Source organism: Hemitrygon akajei, chromosome 31, assembly GCF_048418815.1.
Source record: "Hemitrygon akajei chromosome 31, sHemAka1.3, whole genome shotgun sequence".
Classification (NCBI taxonomy): Eukaryota; Metazoa; Chordata; class Chondrichthyes; order Myliobatiformes; family Dasyatidae; genus Hemitrygon; species Hemitrygon akajei.
The window spans coordinates 29669304-29693059 of NC_133154.1; positions in this window are offsets into that span (position 1 = coordinate 29669304).

A 23756-nucleotide genomic window follows, 5' to 3' on the forward strand; every position below is an offset into this window, starting at 1 on the left:
TTCCTGCAGTGTAAATATATTTACTTGTCTGTCCTTACAGTAGTGCAGTGATTTTATCAGGGCCTGCAGTTCCGCCACATGAGCTGAGGAACCTCCTGGCAATACTCCTACAGCAAATGTTGAAAGGACTAGATAGGGTGGATGTGGAGAGAAAGTTTCCAATGGTGGGGGTATCCAGAACTAACCTCAAAACTGAGGGGTGACCCTTTAGAACAAAGGTAAGGAGGCTTTTTTGTAGCCACAGACTAGTGAATCTGTGGAATGCCCTGCCACAGTCTGTGGTGGAGTCTGTCCATACATATATTTAAAATGGAGGTTGATGTTTCCCAATTGGTCAGGACATCAAACTATATGGTGAGAAGGCGGGTGTATGGGGTACAGTGGGATCCAGGATTGGCCATGATGGAATGGTGGAGCAGATTTGATGGGCTGAATGGCCGAAATCTGTTCCTATGTCTTATGGTCTTGTTTTTCTTCACCTTAGCCCATCCAGTTCATCGCTTTCCATCTATGTACCTCTGAGACACATCTATAAAAAATTCCTCTATTTCCCCTTCCAGACAAGTTTCTTTTACACCAATACCTTCCTTCTGTTCTATTTCCATTTGACGCTCATGTGCCTCCCCTTCTGTTAGGATGGTTCTTGCCGGGTTCATTCCAGTGTCCATTACTATTCTCACTGACTTGTCTGTGAGGTCGAGAATTGCCTCCCAAGCTGCCCTTCTGCTGTCAGTGACTGTTCTCAGCCTTCCTGTGTTCAGGATTTCTACAATGGGATGGGGAGTATGTAGCATGAGTTGTCCCATCATCACAACTGGTTCGTTTCCTTACACTGACCATGCTGTGCAGTCGAAAGTTGTTATGCAGCAGAGAAGTTCTGCTGAAATGGGTGTTTGTTTCATTGAATAATGTGACACTGGCCTACTTGTGTCCCCATGGTCCTGCAGCACCACTGTGTTATAATTTCCTCCCTCATTGCTGTAGTGGAGGTGAAAGGGGTGAACCGCATCTGGTAACACAAATGCAGGTGCAGAGACCAAGGCTTTTATGATATTTGTTAAAACCTTTTCCTTATCTGGCCCCCATCTTACTTCCTCCAGAGCGAATTCCTTCCTTTATTTAAGGCCTCTATCAGTGCCACTAGTGCTGCGAAATCTGGTATGAAACTATAGCAATAATTGAATAGACCCCATGCCCCTTACTCGCCTTACGTTTACTGGGCAGGACATTAAGCTGATTGCAGAATGCCTGTCATCTACCATGTCCTTCCTCCCCTCGGAAGTCATGTAGCCTAGATACTGTATAGTTTGGGTTCCTATCTGAGCCTTGTGTGGACTCATTTTAAACCCCTCCTCTTGCAATATCTCTAAAACATTGGCCTTTACCCAGAAATGATCTGTTTCATCTTCCAAAGCGATTAGTAGATCATCGACATATTGTAAGATGATCAACCAGTAGGGTGATAGATGAGCTTTTCCAAAGTCTGTGCCATAAGCTTATGAAAAATAGCTGAGCTATTGTGGAATTGCTGGGGGTGTCGGGTTCACGTATACTGCTGCCCACCCAGGGTGAAAGTAAATTGGACTTGAGACACAGGTGCTAAAGGGAGCCCCCAAAATCCTTTAGCAATATGCAGGACAGAGAAAATTTAATGTCCTGGAGACAGTCCATTCAGCATTGTTGCAGGGCTCACCACGATGGGATGCAGTCTTGGTGTGGTCTTATTAAAGGCGATATAGTCTATCGTTAATCAATATGATCCATCTGGGTTTTTTTACAGCCATATAAGCAAGTTAGTGGTTGGCACAGTCTTCCTTAGTATATCCTGGTGTTTTAATTTCTTCCCTATACTCTGAACAGTTGTCAGTGCATCAGCTTTTATAGGATACTGTTTATGGAGTTTATGCAGGTCCCCCTCTATTTTAGCTGGTTTATCTTCACTTGAACACAATCTTGCTTGTGTCCAGCCCATGCTGTGTGGAACTGCTGACAAACTAACCCATAGACACCATCCTGACTCCAGTCCCTAATGATTGGAGCAGATGTTGTGTACTCTATTGAACCCTCATGTTTGCTGCCCCTAACTTTTCCATATTATGTCTCCCTTTCTGTAATTTATAATGGCCCCTGCCTCCCTCAGCCATTTGTCTGACCTCACCAACTCTAAAATCTAGCCTACAGCCATAGCCTGAGAGGCCACAGTTGAAACAAATCCTCTCCTTTACCTTCCCATATCTATTCAACAGTTCCATGCCGAGTTCCCTGGTTGCCAGCACACAAAGCAATTCCTCTGTGACATCACAGCAACTACAGCCCCTGCAGAAACTTTATGACTTTTCCTCTCCTTCCTCTGGTCTATCTCATCGGCCCATGATATTCCCGTGGTGTAGATCAGTACCACTGTTATCTCCAAGTCTAAAACTTTCTGGTGGGGTGAGCTCAGGCCTTCCTTCAGCACTTTTAGGAAGACTGGGTCATTCCACCCTAGATTATCCAACCCTGAATGCTCCTCATACACTCAATATGTACATTCTGCATAAACTACTGCAGGCTCATCAGCTCTCTGAATTACTGACATTATTATTCCGCAGTTAATCTCACTTCCTATGGGTCTGCTTCACTTCTGCTTTAAAGAAGCAATATCCCTCTTCATTGCTGGCCTTCCTTGGAGTTGCCCACATACTATCAAGGGCCATAATGTCCCACATATTCCTTGGGCTCTTACCGGCACGAGACCACATCCTTAACAATTGACTCCAACATCTTCACAAACAATGAGGTCAGGCTAACTGGCCTATAATTTCCTTCCCTCTGCCTCCCTCCCTTCTTGAAGAATGGAATGACATTTGCAATTTTCCAGTATTGTGAAACCATGCCAGAATCAATTTATCCTTGAAAGATAAACAAGAGAAAATCTGGCAAATGCTGGAAATCAAAGCAATATACACAAAATTCTGGAGGAACACAGCAGGCCAGGCAACATCTGTGAAAAAGAAAAATCTGTCATTGTTTCAGTCCAACACACTGCCTGGCCTGCTGAGTTTCTCCAGCATTTTGAGTGTACTGATCTGATTCTTGAACAATCATTACTAATGCCTCCACAATCTCTTCAGCCACCTCCTTACTGGGTTGTAGACCATCTGGTCCAGATAACTTGTCCACATTCAGCTCTTTCAGTTTTCCAGGAGCCTTCTCCCTAGAAGTTACCAAGGGGTTCCCTTGTCCAGTCCAGGAGTCTCGCATCCAGTCCTGTTGTCTCTCCCTCGACCAAGGTTCTGGGTTCTCGTCTTGTCCATGTGCCTCGCCCAGCCCAGGAGTACCTTGCTCAGCCCGGTGCTGGGATTCCTTCGTCCTGTGCTGGGGTTCCCTTGTCCTGTCCATGAGTCTCACGTCCCGTCCTGTAACCTTGTCATGTTCTAGGGTCTGAGCCCGAGACAGGACTCAGGTTCTGTATCCATGTCCAGTCTCTGGCTCAGGGTCCAAGCCCAGGCTTCTAGTTCCCAGTTCCATCTCCTGGTTCCGCTGTCCTTGTGAAGTCCTAGCCCAGGCCCGGAATCCTTGTCTCATCCGGGGCCTGCGTTATGTCCAGTGTCCTTCTTCCCCATTTTCCTTGCTTTCTTCTCATGCCTAGTCCTGTTCCTGGTAGTTCAGTGTCTGTGTCTTGCACTTGGGTCCTCTCCCTTCGCCCCCACCATTATGACAATAATTGGTTATTGAATATCTGTTTAGAACCTGCCAGACTTGCTGGGCCTATTCTTGAGTGGCCTGTTCTTGAGTTACTTTATTAAAGCTTTAAATAACATGTCCCTACGTTTAAAATATAGGAAAGTTAAAATTACATTTTATTTTTTAATGACATATCAGTGTGAAGGCTTCAGTCTAAAACGTCAACTGTACTTTTTTTCACAGATGCTCTTTGGTCTGCTGAGTTCCTCCAACATTTTGTGTGTGTAACACCCAAACACTAACCACTCCTACCTACAGAATGTCCATATCTGAACATCTTCCTTACATCCATGTGCCTTTCCAAATGTCTCTTAAAAGCCTCTAAATTATTTGCCTCTACCACTAAACCAGGCAGCACATTCCAGGGAACCAACAGAGTGAGTAAAAATATTATCCCCCATATCCCGTTTGAAACTACGTTCTCTCACCTTCAATACGTGCCCTCTTTCTTTCAATCCTGGGAAGTAAATACAGAGAATATAGAATGTAGAACTCTATAGTACATTACAGGCCCTTTGGCCCACAATGTTGTGCTGACCATCTAACATACTCTGAAATTTGCCTAGAGTTTCCCTTCTGATTTTCTAAGAGTCTCTAATTGTATCCACATCTATCACCAGCACTGGCAGTGCATTCCATACACCCACCACGTTCAGTGTGAAAATCATACCTCTGGTATCCCCCTTGTACCTGCTTCCAAAACATGCCCCCTCATGTTAGCTATTTCAGCCTGGACAAAAGACTCTGGTTAAGCACACGATCAATGACTCTCATGATCTTATACACCTCTATCAGGTCACCTCTCATCCTCCGTCACTCCAAGGAGAAAAGGCCAAGTTCACTCAACCTATTCTCATAAAGTATGTTCTCCAAACAGGCAACATCCTTGTAAACCTCCTCTTTACTCTCTCTGTAGTATCACATCCTTCCCATAGAGAGGTGACCAGAACTGAATGTGATATTTCTTGTGGCGTCTAACTAAAGTCTTATACAGCTATAGCATTACCTCATGGCTCTTGAACTCAATCCCATGATTGATGAAGGCCATCACACCATACCCCTTCTTAACAACACTGTCAACCTGTGCAGCAGCTTTGAGTGTTCTATGGACACGAACCCAAGATCTCACTGATCCTCCACACTGCCAATAGTCTTACCATTAATGCTATATTCTGTTTTCAAATTTGACTCACCAAAATGTGACAACTCACACTTATCTGGGTTGAACTCCATCTGCCAATTCTCAGCCCAGTTCTGCATCCTCTCCATGTCCTGCTGTAACCTTGACAATCTTGCAGACTATCTACAACACCCCAACTTTTGTGTCATCAGCAAATTCACTAACCCACCCTTCTACTTCCTTATCCAGTTCATTTGTAAAAATCACAAAGAGAAGGCATCCTAGAACAGATCCCTGTGGAACATCACTGGTCACACTCCTCCATGCAGAATACAAACCATTACAAATACCATTTGCCTTCTGTGGGCAAAGCAAGGTGTCATGGATCCCATGTCTCCTTATTTTCTGAATGAGCCTTGCATAGGGAACCTTATCAAATGCCTTACTGAAATCCATATACATTGCATCCACTACTCTACCTTCATCAATGTGTTTAGTTACATCCTCAAAGAATTCAATCAGGCTCGTAAGGCACAACCCGCCCTTGACAAAGCCATGCTGACAATTCCTAATCAGATTTTGTCTCTCCAAATGCTCATAAATCCTACCTCTCGTGATATTCTCCAACAACTTGCCCATTACTGAAGTAAGACCCACTGATCTATAATTTCCTGGGTTATCTCTATTCCCTTTCTTGAATAAGGGAACAACGTTTGCAACCTTCCAATCCTCTGGTACTTCTGTCCCTATTCATGAAGCAAAGATTATCGCCAGAGGCTCAGCAATCGCCTCCCTCGCTTCCCACAGTAGTCTGGGGTATATCTTGTCTGGTCTCAGGGATTTATCTAACTTAATACATTTCAAAAGCTCCAGCACATCCTCTTTATTAATGTCTATACACTCAAGTGTTTCATTCTGTTGTAAGTCATCCCCACAATTGCCAAGATCCTTTTCACTGGTGAATACTGAAGCAAAGTATTCATTAAATACCTCCACTAACTCCTCTGACTTCATCCACACGTTTCCATTATCGCTCTTGATTGGTCCTATTCTCACCACGGCTCATCCTCTTGCTCTTCACATACTTGTAGAATGCTTTGGATTTTTCCTTAATCCTGCTCACCAAGGCCTTCTCAAGGTCCCTTCTACCTCTCTTAATTTTATTCTTGAGCTCCTTCCTGGTACCCTTGTCATTTTTAGGGGTCTAACCGTACCTAATTTCTTGAACCTTTTGGAATCTTTTCTTCTTAACTAGATTTTCTACATCCTTTGTACATCATGATTCTTTTATCCGATGGCCACACCCCTACCTCTCTTGCCTCCCTCCCTGTCCTTTCTGAAACATCTAAAGCCCGGAACACTCAGCAGACATTCCTGCCCCTGAGACATCCAAGTTCTGTAATGGCCACAATGTCACAGTTCCATGTATTGATCCACACACTAAATTCATCTGCCTTGTTTATGATACTCCTTGTCTACTTTATATATGCCTTTCATAACCTTATAAATGTCTATCTGATCTCCCTCAGCTGTCACTACTTCAGAGATAACAACCCAAGTTTTTCCAGCAAATGCCCTCTAAACCAGGCAGCACCCTGGTAAACCTCTTCTGCACCCTCTTGAAAGCCTTAACATCCCTTCTGCATTGGGGCAACCAGAAATGTATGCAATACACCAGATGTGGCCAACCAGAGTTTTACAAATTTACAACATAACCTCCTAATTTTGAATTCAGTGCCTTGACTAATAAAAGCAAACATTCCATAGCCTTCTTAACCATCATTTGGACCTGTGTAGCCACTTTGAAGGAGCTACGTAATTGGATCCCAAGATCTCTCTCCTCATCAACATTGTTAAGGATCTTGCCCTTAACAGTAAAGTGTCATCTTGCATTTGCCCTTCCAAGGTGCAATGCCTCTTATTAATCTGGGTTAAACTCTATCTGCCATTTCTCAGCCAATACTTGCTAATGATCTGTATTGTGCTGTATTCTTTATCAGTCTTCTACACTATCCACAACCCCACCAATCTTGGTATCATACGCAGACTTACTCATCCACCCAACCGCATTTTCAAGCAGGTCATTCATATACTTCACAAACATCAGAGATCCCAGCACAGATCCCTGCAGGAAACCATTACCTTTTATGTGCAAGCCAGTTCTGAATCCAAAAGTCCTATTCACCACAGATCCCATGTATCTTACTCATCTGGATGAGCCTCCCATAAAGGACTTTCAAAAACCTTACTAAATCCATGTAGACAACATCGACTGCCTCATCAATCTCTCTCATCATCTTGTCTTTACAACTCAATCAAATTGGTAGAGAGAGTACAAAGGAGATTTACTAGAATGTTACCTGGGTTTCAGCACCTAAGTTACAGAGAAAGGTTGAACAAGTTAGGTCTTTATTCTTTGGTGTGTAGAAGGTTGAGGGGGGGAACTTGATAGAGGTATTTAAAATTATGAGGGGGATAGGTAGAGTTGATGTGGATAGGCTTTTTCCATTGAGAGTAGGGGAGATTCAAACAAGAGGACATGAGCTGAGAATTAAGGGGCAAAAGTTTAGTGGTAACACAAGGGGGAACTTCTTTTCTCAGAGAGTGGTAGCTGTGTGTTACGAGCTTCCAGTGGAAGTGGTAGAGGCAGGTTCAATTTTGTCATTTTAAAAAAAATGGATAGGTATATGGACAGGAAAGGAATGGAGGGTTATGGGCTGAGTGCAGGTAGGTGGACTAGGTGAGAGTAAGTGTTCGGCACGGACTAGAAGAGCCGAGATGGCCTGTTTCCATGCTGTAATTTTTATATGGTTATATGGTAAGACACAACCTGCCCTGCACAAAGCCGTGCTGGCTCTCTCTAATTAGATGATGAATTTCCAAAGGCTCATGTATTCAGTTCCAAAGAATTGTCTCCAGCAATTTCCCTACAAATGACATGAGACTCACTGGTTTATAGTATCAGGATTTTCCTTTGTTCCTTTCTTAAATAGAGGTATAACATTAACCACTCGTCAATCCTCTGGGATTTCACCTCTGGCTAAAGAGGACACGCAGATACTGGTCAAGGGCCTGGCAATCTTGCCTCTTGCCTCCTTCAATATCCTCTGGTAAATTCCATCGGGCCCTGGGGACTTATCCACTTTAATACTCTTCTTCCTCCTTGACCACTAAATACCCTAATGTATTTATACACTCAGCACTGATCATCTGGTCCTCCATATACTTTTTCTTGGTAAATATTGAAGCAGAATACCTCACTCACATTCTCCACATCCAAGAAAATGTTCCCTCCTTTAATCTTGAATGGTTACACCCACTCTCTAGTTTTTCTCTTGCTCTTGATGCATGTATGGAATGCTTTGAGATTTTCCTTAATCTTACTTGCCAAGGACTTTCATGGTCACTCCTGACTTTCCTAATTCCCTTCTTTAGTTCTTTTCTGGCTTTTTTATGCTCCTCATGTGCTCTGTTTGATCCTGACTTCTTAAGCTTTACATGCTTTTCATTTCTATCCTTGAATAAATTCATCATCTCTCTAGACATCCAAGGTCCTCTTATCTTTCCATACCTATCCATACTTCTAACGGGAACATATCTTTCCTCCTCACTGTGCAATTGATCTTTAACCACCCTCCACATGTCTCATGTTTAATTGCCAGAAAAAAGGTATTCCCAATTAATTCTTCTTTATTCCTCCTCTAAAGCCTTGTAATTTGCCGTATTCCAATTCAAAACTCTCTCTCAAGGACCATACCTATTTTATCTATAGCTATCCTGAAAGTTAAGGAGTTATGGTCATTGTTCACCTACTGAAAGAACAGTCACCTGGCCAGACACACAACTCAACACCCTGTTCAGTATAGCCCCCTCCTCACATTGAACCTCCTCTCATTGAATTCTGATTTAAGAACCTATCTGGATACAGTTAACAAATTCTACCCCATCTAAACCCTTTACACTAAGAAGTTCCAGTTTATATGAGGAAGTTGAAATACCCCATTGCAACAACCTGATAATTTTTACACATTTCCTTAATCAGATTACATCTCTGTTCCTCAGTGTCCTGGTGGCTACTGGGGGGTCTCTAGTACAATCCCATCCGTGCAATTGCACCCTTCAAATTCCTGAGTTCTACCCAAATGGATGGAGTATCTGACCCCTCCATTATCTTTCTCCTGAGTGCAGCTGTGATATTGTCCCTGAGTATTAGCACAACTCCATCCCCCTCTTTTACTTCCTCTTCTATCTTTTCTAAGACTCGGTACATTAATCACCAATTACTGCCCCTCTCCCAACCAAGTTTCAGTAATGGCTACAACATTGTAGTTCCACGTACTGATCCATGCTCAAAGTTCATCACCCTTACCCATAAGACTCCTAGCATTAAAATATAAACACTTCAAACGATTAGACCCATCATACTTGTTACTTCGATTTTGCATATGAACACATTCCCTGACATCTAAGGTCTGGTCCGATCCTTCCCTTACTGACCTGATGCTCCAGTTTCCAGCCTCCTGCAAAGCTATTTTAAACTCTCCTGAGTAGCATTAGCAAACCTCCTGGCCAGGATATTGGTTCCCCATCCAATTCAGGTGCAAACCATCCTTTTTGTACAGCTCATTCCTTCTTCAGTAAAGGTTCCAATGATGCAAGAACTTGAAACCATGCCCTCTGCAGCATCTCCTCAGCCACTCATTTATCCATTTGACCACTCCATCCCTGCCTGCTCTAGCCCATGGCACTGCTGGTAGTCTGGAGATTACTACCTTGGATGTTCTTCTCATCAATCTCTTTCCTAACTTTATATACTCACTATGTAGGGCCTCTTCCCATTATATACCTCTGTCATTGATGCACCACGACCTCTGGCTCTTTATCCTCCCCCTGGAGAATATCCTGCCACCACTCTGTTACATCCTGGAACATAGCACCCGGGAGGCCACATCACCATCCTGTTTTCTCTTTTGCAGCCACGGAATCTTCTTTGTGACCCCTGGAACTATTATACTGCCGGACTTTAAGTGTCTCAGCCTAAGACGTTGACTCTTTACTCTTTTCCACAGATACTGCTTGGCCTACAGATTTTCTCCAGCATTTTGTGTGTATTGCTTTGAGTTCCAGTGACTGTAGATTTTCTTTTGCCTGTTAAGCCAAAGCCTTCCTACTTTCATTGGCACACTCCAGTAATAGCCTCTCTGTTTGACCTATCTTCCTTTTGTTTGCTGCTGAGTTTAGGACTCTTTCACACCTGCGAAGCTGAAAATGACTGGCCTCACCAGAATCTGGTCTTCATGTACTCTCTCTCTCCTGACTTTTGTAGAGCTCTGATACTGACACTCACCACGCCTGAATGACTGAAAATGTATATTTGAGAAACAGTAGGTTTATAAAAGATGACAGTTGACAGTTTGTCTCCAGAGATGGAGATAGAGATATCAAGAAGTTAAAGGGTGGTGTCAGAGATATACCAAGTGAACTTAAGGTACAGGTGGAAGTAAAAGGCAAAATCTATAAAATTAATGAGCTCAGCATGGGTGCTTGAAGCAGCACCAACACAGGCAATAATGTCATCGAGAAAGAGTTGGGGAGTAAAAATGGGCAAGGTTTTGAACATTGACTGTTCTACATAGCTGACAAAGAGGCAGGCACAGCTTGGGCCCACAGGAGTGCCCATACCTACCCCTTGGGCTTAGAGAAAGTGGGAGGAATGGAAGATGAAAATTTTCAGGATGAGGACCATTTCTGTCAGAGAGAGGAGGGTGTTGGTGGAGGGGAGTTGGTTGGTTCTTTTGTCTAGAAAGAAGGAGAGGGCTATGAGGCCTTCTTGATGGGGGATAGATGATTATTGACAGAGTCTCCAGCTTGATCATGCCTGGAGCTGGCAGCCACTCCGGCCAAACTTGGATCCTGCCTACTGGAGTATGAGAGTTTCTGGAGAGTGGTGAGGATCTCCTGAAGCATGTTGTCATATCTAACTACAGTTGCTCCCTGGAAGGCCAATGTGGTTTGCAGGCATTCGTATTCTGCTGAGTTCATGGTGGCTCATTCATGCTTTAGCAAGAGACCTATGGATGGTGGTTAACCCAAGTGCAGAGTAAGGTCCAGAATTATTTCAGACTCCAAATAAACAAGATGATACAAATGAAATCCAAAGGTAAAATTACAAACAGTAGTACTAGGAATGGAACTCCTATGATTGAGTGCTCAGCACGAGGCCTTTAAGGACAGACTTTCCATGAAGGAATGTGGCAGGCAATATTGGCTGACTGGGTTTCTAAGGGACAGTGGCAGCTAACTGTACTCTGGGGAATTGGAGCGCTGGATCTTGGATGCCTGCCGCTGTTCAGTCAGGACCATGGCAATATCACAACAGATCCCTTGGAGCGAGTAACAGAAGGGTTCTTTGGGGTGTTATGTTATACAACAATGGGAGTGAGCTACAAACTGAGACCTAATCCAAGTGTTTGGAGGTTTCTATACAGACAATAAACATATCACTGGGTGATGCACCATCAATAACTTTCGGAGACGGGAGGCGAATGATAGGCTTTTATTAGCTGCAAGAGACCACGATTAGTAGCAAGAGACCACCACACTACATCCTGGAGACTGAGGGAGGAGCAGTGCCTCCAACCGCCTTTATACAGGGGTCTGATGGGAGGAGCCACAGGAGCAGTCAGCAGAGGGGCGTGTCCAGACAGGTATCTGTAGTTCACCACACTGGGAGTGCTTTAGAGGTTTTGACCTAATGCAGGGGTTTGGGGAGATTATATGTTGAATAGCAGATTCTGTTCCAAGTGATCAGAGGGAGTATATATATATAAAATAAAAAGATCTGCAGTATTGATTTTGAGGCTGGGTTACAATCCATGGTATCGGGGATTGGTATATACTGTAGATTGACAGATCCCAGTGAGTTTGGGTTCTACTCCAGGGACTCAGGATTGAGGTGCAGCTGTTTTGCTGATGTGCTCTGTGTTTTGCCAATTCTATTTGCTTCTGATTCAATCAGTATGTGATTCCCTTGCTCTGATTTTGTAACCTTTTTGTGAAAGGACTATCTGATGTCAGTAACCGGGGACATTGCTGCCACCAAACAGAAGATGGAGAAACCCTTGCAGCTGGTTTCCAATGAGAACGGGAAACTACAGCTTAACTCAGAGGCTTTGAAGGTCCTCCAGTCCATCGAGGATCCTATGGTTGTTGTCGCTATGGTTGGTGCTTGTCTTACAGGGAAATCCTACCTCATGAACTGTGTTGCAGGAGACAAGAATGGTAAGCACAGTGGCCATAAACTTCCACCTCTAACCTTTCACCTATGCTGACTATCTGTCTTGCAGAAATTATCCCGAGACCTGGGACACACAGAGCACACTTGCATTGTCAAGCTGTCAGTAGAGGGAGATTTACTGGAGACATCCATTCATGTTACGTTGGTGTTCCCAACACTGTCTTGAACAACGGATCTAGAGATATCTGGGGAATTTAAACTGCCTACTTGCTTCATATTTTGGCTGCAGAGAGTATAATGCTCCTGCTAATGGCGACCAGTGTTACCTGCCGTAAAACCAACTCTGCACTCAATCGTTCTTTATCAGAAATTCTATACGAATCCCATTTTGTTCTTCCCATGTTCCCAAAAATTCTTCCCAAATCCTATCCCTCACTCACAAACTAGGGGTAGGGTACACACCACCTGCACATCTTTGGGTGATGGAACATAATAGATCCACTTATGTTCTTGCAAATTTTACCTCTCTGTTTCTCTGTTTCTCTCCATCTCTCTCCCACTGCAGGATTTTCAGTGGAATCAACCATCCAGGCTCACACCAAAGGAATCTGGATGTGGTGTCGATCCCTCCCTCAGAGACCCAATGAGGTCCTCCTGTTGTTGGACACCGAGGGTCTGCGAGATCCTGAGAAGGTCAGTCCCTCCGTTACAGCTATCTCCCTCCTCAGAACAGTGGTTTCATTACCAAATGGGTAACCCACAAACAGAGGAAAGATACACAGACCAGAGTTCAAATCCCACCACAGGCAGTGTGAATATTTAAATGCTGTTTACAATCTAGATTTAAAGTAAAACTTAATTAATTTGTTAATTAACCAACATTTACATCACAGGTTCATGCTGAGCTTCAGGGAGGAATTCTACCATAAATTCCATTGGAATTGTATGTGATCAAAAGCATTACCCACTCAAAATTTCCTGTCCTGCCCACACCAATTCCCCTCCCCATCCTCCCAAATGTAAAAGATGTTAAGGTACCATGACTGTGTGATTTCCCCCAGCACTGTGGTGGTGAGCACTGGCAGAGACTCGATATCTAAGGCTTCCCTTGGCCATACACCTGCCACTGGTGGCATTGACAGGAAGGATGCTGTGAAGGGAAGCCTCACCCACCAGCCTCTGTAAACACTGAGCAAGAAATGTCCAGAAATTGTATGCTTATCTATCAGACTGATCTCTCAGCAAGAGCTCTCACTGACTGACCATCTGTCCTACCTGCAGGGAGACATCGACAATGATAATTCCATCTATTCACTGGCTATCCTTCTGAGCAGCGTCCTCATTTACAATGATCAAAAAAACATAGACCAACAATCCCTGCAAGAGCTACAGTATCCTTCACTGGTGTCTCTCAGTCCTTCTCTTTCAGGGTGATATCTCTACAGTGACCTGTGCCTCTCAGTACCTCTCTCTCGGGTATAACTGCTGTGACTGATGCTTCTCAGTCTCACTGTCTTGGGGAGATATTGTAGTCTGATCAGTTTATCTCTGCCCCTTTGCTCTTGGTGGGATATCTGTGCACAGACTTACATTTCTCTCTCCATTTCTTTTGGCATATATCTGTACATTGACCATTGTCTCTCAATCACAGAGACATTAAGTTATGCAACAGGGAAAGTATCCCTTCAGCCATGCCTGTCCATACCAACTAAAATGTATTCTCAAGCTGATACCATTTTCCAGCACGTTCCCATATCCCTCTGAATTCTTGTCATCTTCATACTGTCCACATACTTCTTAAATGAGTCTAACGTATATACCTGACCCACTTCCTCTGCTAGTTGGTTCAATAGAATCATCACCCTTTGTCAATAAAAAAAATGACATCTCAGGTTCTGATTAATCTTTCACTCTAACCATAATACTATATACTGTAGTTTTCATTTCCTCAATCCTTCAAGCAAAGACCACTGACCCTATGATTTTGTTATTACACTTGGTCTTCAGTGGCCCTATTTTCCCCAAGTTACTCTTCCTTCCTTAATATATTTGTAAAGGAATTCTCCTTTTTCTCTCTTTTGTTCTCTCTCTCTCTCTCTCGCTCTCTCTCTCTCGCTCATCTGTACTCTGACCAGTGTCCTCTCTCTGAGGTGTAGGTTTCTACAGTGACTGACATTCCTCACTACATCCCTGCCAAATCATTATTCCTTTTTCCTTGATGTTGCTCCCAGTTTTGTGACTAAACTATCCAAGCGGATACGGATGAAGTCCCAGCCTGATGACTGTGACTGTTGTGACTTTGCCTGTTTCTTCCCTGAATTTGTCTGGGTGATCCGTGACATTACAGTGGATTTGAAGGTCGGTGAAAAACCCGTGACTCCGAATGAGTACCTGGAGCACAGTCTGAAACTGAAGGACAGTGAGTATGTGGCAGTGCCAGTCTCTGAGGAGCCAGGGTGAACTTGGAAAGTGGCCAGAGAATGGAGGGAGCAGGGTTGAATTCAATGTGTGAGGGGTTGTGGAGGAAGGGGCAATCTGTTACCTTTGAGAATCTGTGCACGAACTCTCCATGGTCTCCTGGCCCCTGCACATCTCTCGTTCCCCACTTGCTCTACATTCCCCTGCCCTGTTCACATTCACATTACCTCACATTTCCTTGATGCCAGTATACACCGTCTTCTGATTTGATGGTATAAATGTACCACTCTCACCACTCAGCTAACACCTCCTTTCCATCAGAGTTTCATCCAATTGGCTTGGTGCCACTATCCCACACACACACACCTCTCAATCAACATGATCCTCAACTACCCTGTACAACACCAATGTCACATCATTCCTCTCCACGACAAGTCACCCATGATCCAACTACAATGCACTTGATGCCCCTCCCACACATCCTGTCCATCATCATCACATCTCGCAAGCTGCCTCCCCTATGTTTCCTTCCTGTCCTTCCCCTCCTCCTCTCTACAGCCCTGTGGGTAACAGTCACCATGTTGAGAATGGGAGAACAGACTCAGTGAGGGTGATTCCTGCCTGATTCCTGGTTCTTTTTTTACAGGTGAGATCAGTGAGCAAGACAAGAAATATAATGAAGTCCGCAGGTGTATCCGTGATAATTTTCCTTCACGTTGCTGCTTTGCATTTCCCTTTCCCACACACCCAAAGAAACTCAAGCAGCTCCAGGAATTGGAGGACAAGGATCTGGATAAGGGTTTCATCAAGGAGCGGCAGAAGTTCATCAATTACATTCACACTCACAAGAAAGTGAAGGGAGTTCTTGGGGGTCAGTTGGTCACGGGCAGAAGTGAGTATCTGGGCAAAACCTCATCACTTTTCTTCAGTATAACACGCTAACTTGGAATGAGAAAATCTGCAGATGCTAGAAATTCAAAGCAACACACACAAAATACTGGAAGAACTCAGCAGGCCAGGGAACATCCATGGAAAAGAGTAAACAGTTCACATTTTGTACTGCAACTCTTCATCAGGACTGGACAAGAAGGGGAGATATCAGAACAAAAAGGCAGTGGAAGGGGGGAACAAAGTACAAAGTGGCAGCTGGAAGTTGAAACTGGGACTGGGAGAGTGGAAGGGTGAAGGAAGGAGCTGGGAAGTTGATTGATGAAAGAGACAGGGCTGGAGAAGGGTGAGTCTGATAGGAAAGACTGAAGACCATGGAAGAAAGGGAAATTGGAGGAGCACCAAAGGGAGGTGATGGGCAGGTAAAAAGAGAAGGTGTGAGAGGGAAACAAGAATGGGGAATAGTGAAGGAGGTGGGGTGGGGGGAAGTTACTAAAGTTTGAGAAATTGATGTCCATGCCATCAGTTTGAGAACCTTCACACTTTGCCAAAAAAAGTGGGATTTTCTGGTGGCCACCCATTTCAATTCTGCTTCCTATTCTCATTCCAACATGTCAGTCCATGGCCTCCTTTACTGCCATAACGAAGCCACACGTCTGTTGGAGGAGCAACACCTTAATTTCCATCTGAGTAGCCTTCAGCCTAATGGCATAAACTTTGATTTCTTGAACTTCTTACCTGCCCATCACATCCCTCTGGTGCTCTGCCCCCTTTTCTTTCTTCCATGGTCTTCTGTCCTCTCATATCATATTCTCCCTTCTACAGCACATTATCTCTTTCACCAATCAACGTTCCAGCTATTTTGCACCCTCCCCCTCTCCTGGTTTCCCCTATCACCGGCCACTTTGGATGTCTTCCTCCCCTACCCTTTGTATTCTGACTTCTCCTTTCCAGCCCTGAATAAGGGTTTCAGCCCAAAATTCTCACCTGGAATGGGAATATACTATTGGAGTACATGTGAGTGTGAACAGTGGGATTGAATAGGAAGGAATTGAGATCCCATTGGAAGTGTGTACGATGGAAAGAAAAGGAAGAGGCTGAGATCCCATTGGAAGTGAGAACAATCAAAATTTATGGGAAGAGGTTGAATTCCTATTGGAAGTGTGTACAATAGAAATGAACGTGAAGGGGTTGGGATCCCATTGGGAGTACAGATGATGGGAATGAGTGGAATAGTGTGGGATACCAGCATGACTGTAGAGGGTAGGAATGAATGGAATGAATTAGAGTCCACAGTAAGTGAATGGGAAGGTGTGTGGTTCCATTGGGAATATGAACTGTGGTATTGAATGGGAAGGGTTGGGTGTATGGACTGTGGGATTGAATGGGAAAGGGATGGGTTTCTATTGAGAGTATGAATGATCGGAAAGAATTAGAGGAGGTGGGATACCATTGGAAGTGAATGAGAATGGGTTGGGTACATTGGGATATGGAGAGTGGGGATTGAGATTGTGATGAGATCCCCGGGTGCTGACCTCCAGAAACATCCCACACAGGTTTTGCTGAATTGATCAAGACATACGTGGACAGGATGGAGGATGGAGTCCTTTCAGGTGTGGAGAGCAGTGTTGCCAAACTAATGGAGGTGGAAAACCAAGCAGCAGTAGATGAAGCCCTGAAATTCTATGAAGATGAAATGAAAAAATTCTCAAAATCTGGCTGTCTTACTATGAGCAAACTCGTAGAGAATTACAACATGAAGAGCAGAGAGGCATTCAATATCTTCCACAAAAGATCTATGAATGACAACAGCGGCAAACACATCCAAAAGCTGGAGGTGAGCTTCTCATGTTCAGTGATTACCAACTGTCTCAACTCCAAACACCAGTCCCTGGAGCTAACCCATAAAGACATAGATTGAGAGACAGAGAGCATAGATATCATCCTGAAAGCGAGGGACTGAGAGACACAAGATAGCGCAGGTCGCCCTGACTGAAAGTGGTGGAGAGACACCGGTTTGTATACAGATCACTCCCAGTCAGTGTAAAGATCTCTTCCTGAGAGAGAATGACTCAGAGATACAGTTAGTGTGCAGATATACCACAGAAGGTGATGGACAGAGAGACTCTGGTCAGTATACGGATCACTCCCTGAGAGGGAGAATTCAGTGTTTAAGTTAGTGTATAAATGTCCCTCTTAGAGAGAGGACTGAGAGACACCAGTCACTGTACAATACTTTGTATCCTAGTTTACTGTACATCTTTCCTTCTTTCCCAGGAGAAGATGAGTTCCACTTACAAGTCTCTCATAGCCAAGATTAAGGAAAAGTCACAAGAGGAATGTGAGGCACATCTAAAAAAAGTAATGTCATCAATTAAAGAAAACCTGAAATCTAGATATTATCAGAGACCTGGTGGTTTCCAGGAGCTGAAGAAGGATCTTGATAAGGCCATCAAGGAGTATGAAAAGAAAACCGAGGATGAAATGGAGGTGTGTTCAATATTTTACAGCAAGGCATTTACTTTTCAATTCTCATAGCTTTTCTTTTCTCTACGGTACATGGATTCAGAAGACTCATCATCTGCCTCCTTCCATGTCACCCAGCAAATGTAAATTTGATTTCTACTCTCCACAAAATCTGAAAAGCTACTTTTTTTTATCTAACTCACCTTTGTGATTTACGACCTTCCCCCATACACTAACTATCCAGTCCGTGACTCCTAGTTCTGGGTTTTCCCACAGAAGTGTCTAGTCCCTGCCTGTCCTACCTTCTCTAATAAGGTAATCTGTCCTTCTAGGAACCCACCTCTGAACTGCTTCTACTGTGTTAGTGTTAAAGGTGACTTATAGTGTCCATATTTCAGATGCAATCTCTCCAAAGCTTGATATAACTGAAGCATTTCCTTCTACTTTTGTTACACACTCTATCTCTCCCACTTCCTTGCATACAAACATTTTGCAAATCTTGCACTAGGACACCCAGATCCCTCTACATCTCAGAACTTCACAGACTCTCCCATTTGGATAACATGCTTCTATTTATCTTTCGCCAGAATGGATATTTTGCATTACCCCACATTGTGCTTGACTTGCCGATCCTTGAACATTCACAGAGACCATCTCCCTAATCTTTGTCAGCACTGTGTGTCTTTTTTACAACTCATCCTCATGTCTTTTAGGAAAAAAATTCTGCTTCCATCCAAGGCCACAATATAAATTGTACATTGTCTCCAGTTGTGGTTTTACCAATTTCCTGCAGATTGTTAAGAGGAGTTCCTTAATTGTATATGAATCCCCAGCACTAGATGTTTGATGGTGAGAACCTGCCACTGATCTCTTGTAGACTAGTGTGATGGGAGAGAGTTGGACATGCATGACTGTATCTTCTTTTCTCTGTAGTGGTGTGCTGTCCTCACCCACTTCAAGGAAGAGATAAAACCCCATGTAGACCATGTACAGGAGATGGACAGCAAGCTGAGAGAAGGACAAGCACAGTTCTCTGGTGAGAAAATAAACAAAATGCTCAAATTTTTAACCTCATGGTGTATCTGTAGATTTAAAATTAACTTGAATCTGAAAAGTCAAAGTGTGAGCCAGTCCTGCTAGATACTTCACCTCAGAGTTCATCAGAAGGTTAAAATCATAGTGAGATCAGGGAGAGGTGTGCTGATATTCTTAGACATGTCCACATGAAGAAAAAGTTCCTGTTAGAACTTGCACAGAACATAAACAGAAGTACAGAGTGTGGTGCCAAAGAGGAGGACGTAAATTTGAGACAAGAGTAGTGATCATCAGTTGGCAATCCTTATCAAAGAGATACAGTGCAGAGACAACAGAACGGCTTTACATATTATGTTCTTGGAACTCAAGCATAAATACCAACTCATTTACTCTTTATTGTGTACTATTCATTGGTTTTTGAAATTTATAGATATGTCTTTGCCACCATACTGTATTGCTCCCACGCAATAAATTCACATCATATGTTGGTGATAATAAATCTGATTCTGAATTCTGAACACATTGAGGTGTCAGCACATGGAAGAGAAGGAACAGGAGTACCCAATGGTGGCATGAAATAATAATGGCAGAGGCAATAAACAAAAATATCCAGTACATGTTAGAATAGATTGGCAGGTGTGATGGGGTCTTGCACATTGATTGGACAAATCAAATCGGTCATGGCAATCTTAAGGAGGACTTCATTCTTTTCTGAAACAGTGTGCTACTGAATCTACAAGGGAACATGTTATCATTTTCTCACCCTGGGTAATGAGAGAGGGTAATGATCTTGTAGTTAGAGACCATCTTGGAAAGAGCAATCGGAGTATAATTGAATTTCTCATACAAATGGAGAGTGCAATAGTTTGACCCAAGACCTGGAGTATTTTGCTGAAACAAGGGAAAATACAACAGGATGAGAGAGGAGTTGGATAGTGCAGATTTGAAACACAGGTTACATGGTAGGACAGTGGCTGCAGCAATGGGACCCCAGCATTTACTCCAATCATGGCCATTAGTGATGGGAATATAAAAAAAAAGCTGTGGGATACGATACCACTCATAGGACAGAGTAAGGGTGCTCCAGTAGTTGGGGGACATCCCAGAGTTGCTGCTGGGACAGTGAACTGGGTTACAAGGAGGACACAGCCCATAGAATTTTGTTTTATGTTCAGACTTCAGGGTAGAATATCACCAAGACCAAGGAGATGGTGGTGGACTTTAGGAGATCTAGGCCTCATATGGAGCCAGTGATCATTAATGGAGAATGTGTGGAGCAGGTTAAGACCTACAAGTATCTGGGAGTACAGTTAGACGAGAAGCTAGACTGGACTTCCAACACAGATGCCTTGTGCAGGAAGGCACAGAGTCGACTGTACTTCCTTAGAAGGTTGGCGTCATTCAATGTTTGTAGTGAGATGCTGAAGATGTTCTATAGGTCAGTTGTGGAGAGCGCCCTCTTCTTTGTGGTGGCGTGTTGGGGAGGCAGCATTAAGAAGAGGGACGCCTCATGTCTTAATAAGCTGGTAAGGAAGGCGGGCTCTGTCGTGGGCAAAGTACTGGAGAGTATAACATCTGTAGCAGAGCGAAGGGCGATGAATAGGCTACGGTCAATTATGGAAAACCCTGAACATCTTCTACATAGCACCATCCAGAGACAGAGAAGCAGTTTCAGCGACAGGTTGCTATCGATGCAATGCTCCTCAGACAGGATGAAGAGATCAATACTCCCCAATGCCATTCGGCTTTACAATTCAACCGCCAGGAGTAAGATATGTTAAAGTGCCGGGGTTAGGACTCAATGTATTTAAGTAAACTACTTAAGAACTTTTTAAAAGCTATTATTAATGCTTTTTGAGAGGGTGATTTTAGATGCATATCATATTTTTACTGAGTTAAGTATTGTATGTAATTAGTTTTGCTACAACAAGTGTATGGGACATTGGAAAAAAATGTTGAATTTCCCCATGGGGATGAATAAAGTATCTATCTATCTATCTATCTATCTAGACCAAGAGCTCGCCATTTCAGAATGAGGAATATTTTCCCTGGACGTGTTTCCCAGGGTTTAGAGACTGTGCGAAGGGTTGCGGTGAGGAGACTTGCTCCTCTCTACCTCAGGACATGGCTCTGGATGGACTTCCAGAGTCAGGAATGATGAGGCCATCCTTCAGTCTGATGCCTGATGTGGAGAGAGTCCCTCCCCTGTGGTCACCAACAGGCTCAGAATCCCTCTGAGGTGTCTGAGAATTTCTTTGCCACTGATCATGGGGTTAGGATTGTGTCAGAGATGGAACAAGTTGGTGGGTGTGGGAACCTCACTACAGAGAGTGAGGAGTGCCTGGAGGGGGACAACACCTGTAGTTGGGATGTTGGTGTCCATTAACAGTGAGAAAATAGACTGCCATGTCTTCTGTACAATGATTCCTCTCATCCTAATTCCAGCAAAAGACACTACTGGCTTCTGACTTCTAGTTTGGAAGTGGAACAGCTCAAGAGGTGTGAATGTACGATTCTCCTGTACACCTGATGCTATGCTCGGACCACCACCTGTTGTGGGCAGAGCTTATTCTATCACACATGTGGGCAGGGTCCACGTACTGGCACTTTAACAACTAGCAGGCTGGAGGACAGCCCATTTACAAGATTTGTTCTGACAGTTGTGAGAGATGTGGAGGGGAGCAGGGGAGTTTCCCCTCTCCAAGGGTCATGGGCAAAGTTCACATTTGTTTCTTCTGTCAGGTGTATATCCGGGGGCTGATCAAGAAGCAGAGGAGATTGAGAAGGAGGACATAGATAAGACTTTAAATATGTTGTTGATTGCATGTGTATCTGTAAAGAACAATCTGAGAAATATCTAGAAAAATAATTTTTGGGGAAAAAGAGTTTGAAGAATGATATCCTGCTTTAAAGAATGGAATTTATCTCCCTCCACTATTGATGCTGCCCTCACCCACATCTCTTCCATTTCCGGAATATCCGCACTTAACCCAACTTCCTGTAGACTTGACAGAGATAGGGTTTCTCTTCACACAAAAATACAACTGCAGATGTTGTGGATCAAAGAATACATACACAACGCTGGAAGAACTCAGCAGGTCAGGCAACATCCGTGAGAAAAGAGTAGCCAACGTTTCGGGCAGAGACCCTTCATCAGGAATAGAGATATTACTGGGCTTCGGCCCTCTCTTCCCCCCCATTCCTGATGAAGGGTCTCGCCCCGAAACGTTGGCTACTCTTTTCTCACGGATGCTGCCTGACCTGCTGAGTTCTTCCAGTGTTGTGTACGTATTCCTAGAGTTTCCCTTGTCCTTAGCTACCACTGCATCAGCCTCTGCATCCAACTCATCGTCTTCTGCAACATTGGTCGTCTCCAAAGGGATCCTATCACTAAACATAGCTTTACATCCCCTCCACCCCACTTTCCACAGTGAATTCTCCCTCCACAATTCTCTTATCCATTCATCCCCATGCCCCCCAAATATCTCCCTCCTGGCACATCCCTGCAAGCAGCTTAAGTGCTACACAATCATTTTGTCTATTTTGTCTGCTAATCCCAATGCAGTCTCCTCTACACTGGTGAGAGCCATCGTAAATTGGGGGACTGCTTTGTTGAACACCTCTGCACCATCTGCCATAGCGGGACTTCGCAGTGGCCAAACACTTTAATTCTGATTCCTATCCTGTTCTGACATGATGGTCCATGGCCTCCTCTTATACCAAGAAGAGGTCACCCACAGAGTGGAGGAATAACACCTTATATTCTGTCTGGGAAACCTCCAACCTGGTGGCTTGAGTGTCAATTCCTCCTTCTGGTAAACAAATTCCCCCCACTTCTTCCTCTATTCCCCACTCTAAGCTTTTATTTCTTCTCACCTGCCTATTACTACCCACTGGGTTCCCTCCTCCTTTCCCTTCTTCGATAGTCCACTCTCCTGTCCTATCAGATTGCTTCCTCTCCAGCCCTTGAGCTTTCTCACGCACCTGGATCCACCTATCCAGTTAGTATCTTTTCTCTGCCCCCACCATTTACTCTGGTATCTTCCCCCTAACTTCTCAGTCCTGAAATCAGGACTCAGGTGAAACGTTGACTGTCTATTCATTTCCATAGATGCTGCCTGACCTGCTGAGTTTCTCCAGCATTTTACATGTGTTGCTTATGTTGAACAGTGAGTGAAGGTGCCTCTCAATGTCCTGTCACACACACCTGGGGAAGTGACCTCTTCACCTTCCTCTGCATGCACTAACCAATTCATCCTCTGCCCCTTTTGTCAGGTTTGAATGAGGAGCTCTCAAGGATGATTCAGAAGACAGAGAAGATGAAGCAGGAGAGGATAGCAGCTGAGGAACGCAGAACTAAAGAGATCATGGATCAGATCAGGAAGAGGTTTAAGGAAGGTAAAACATGCAGTGTGGAGGAGCTGAAGGAAGCCATGGAGCATATGAGGAGTGATATGGAGAAATACAAAGCTGAAGGCAGGAAGGAGGATGCAGAAAGGGTACAGGAGAATTATGAGTATCTGAAGAAGAAGTATGAAGAGGCTGCAAAAAGGAATGTCATGAAATTCCTAAGGGAGAGTGCAATGATATTTGCCACAGTGGCAGCAGTAGTGGGCATTGTGGTAAAATACAAATAATTCAAGGCAGGAAAGTAGTCTAAAAAGATGCATGCATTGAGAAATGTATCTAGAGCACTGATCCTGTGACATTCTGACCAGTTTCCAACCGCATCCCCCCCCCCAGTCTGATCAATGAACCCCAAATATTGTTCACCCCCATATTCCACATCCAATCCCCAGCCTGATCTTGGGGCACACACACTGGAACATTTAAAGTTTATCCACAGATTTCAGCTGGTGAATCTCA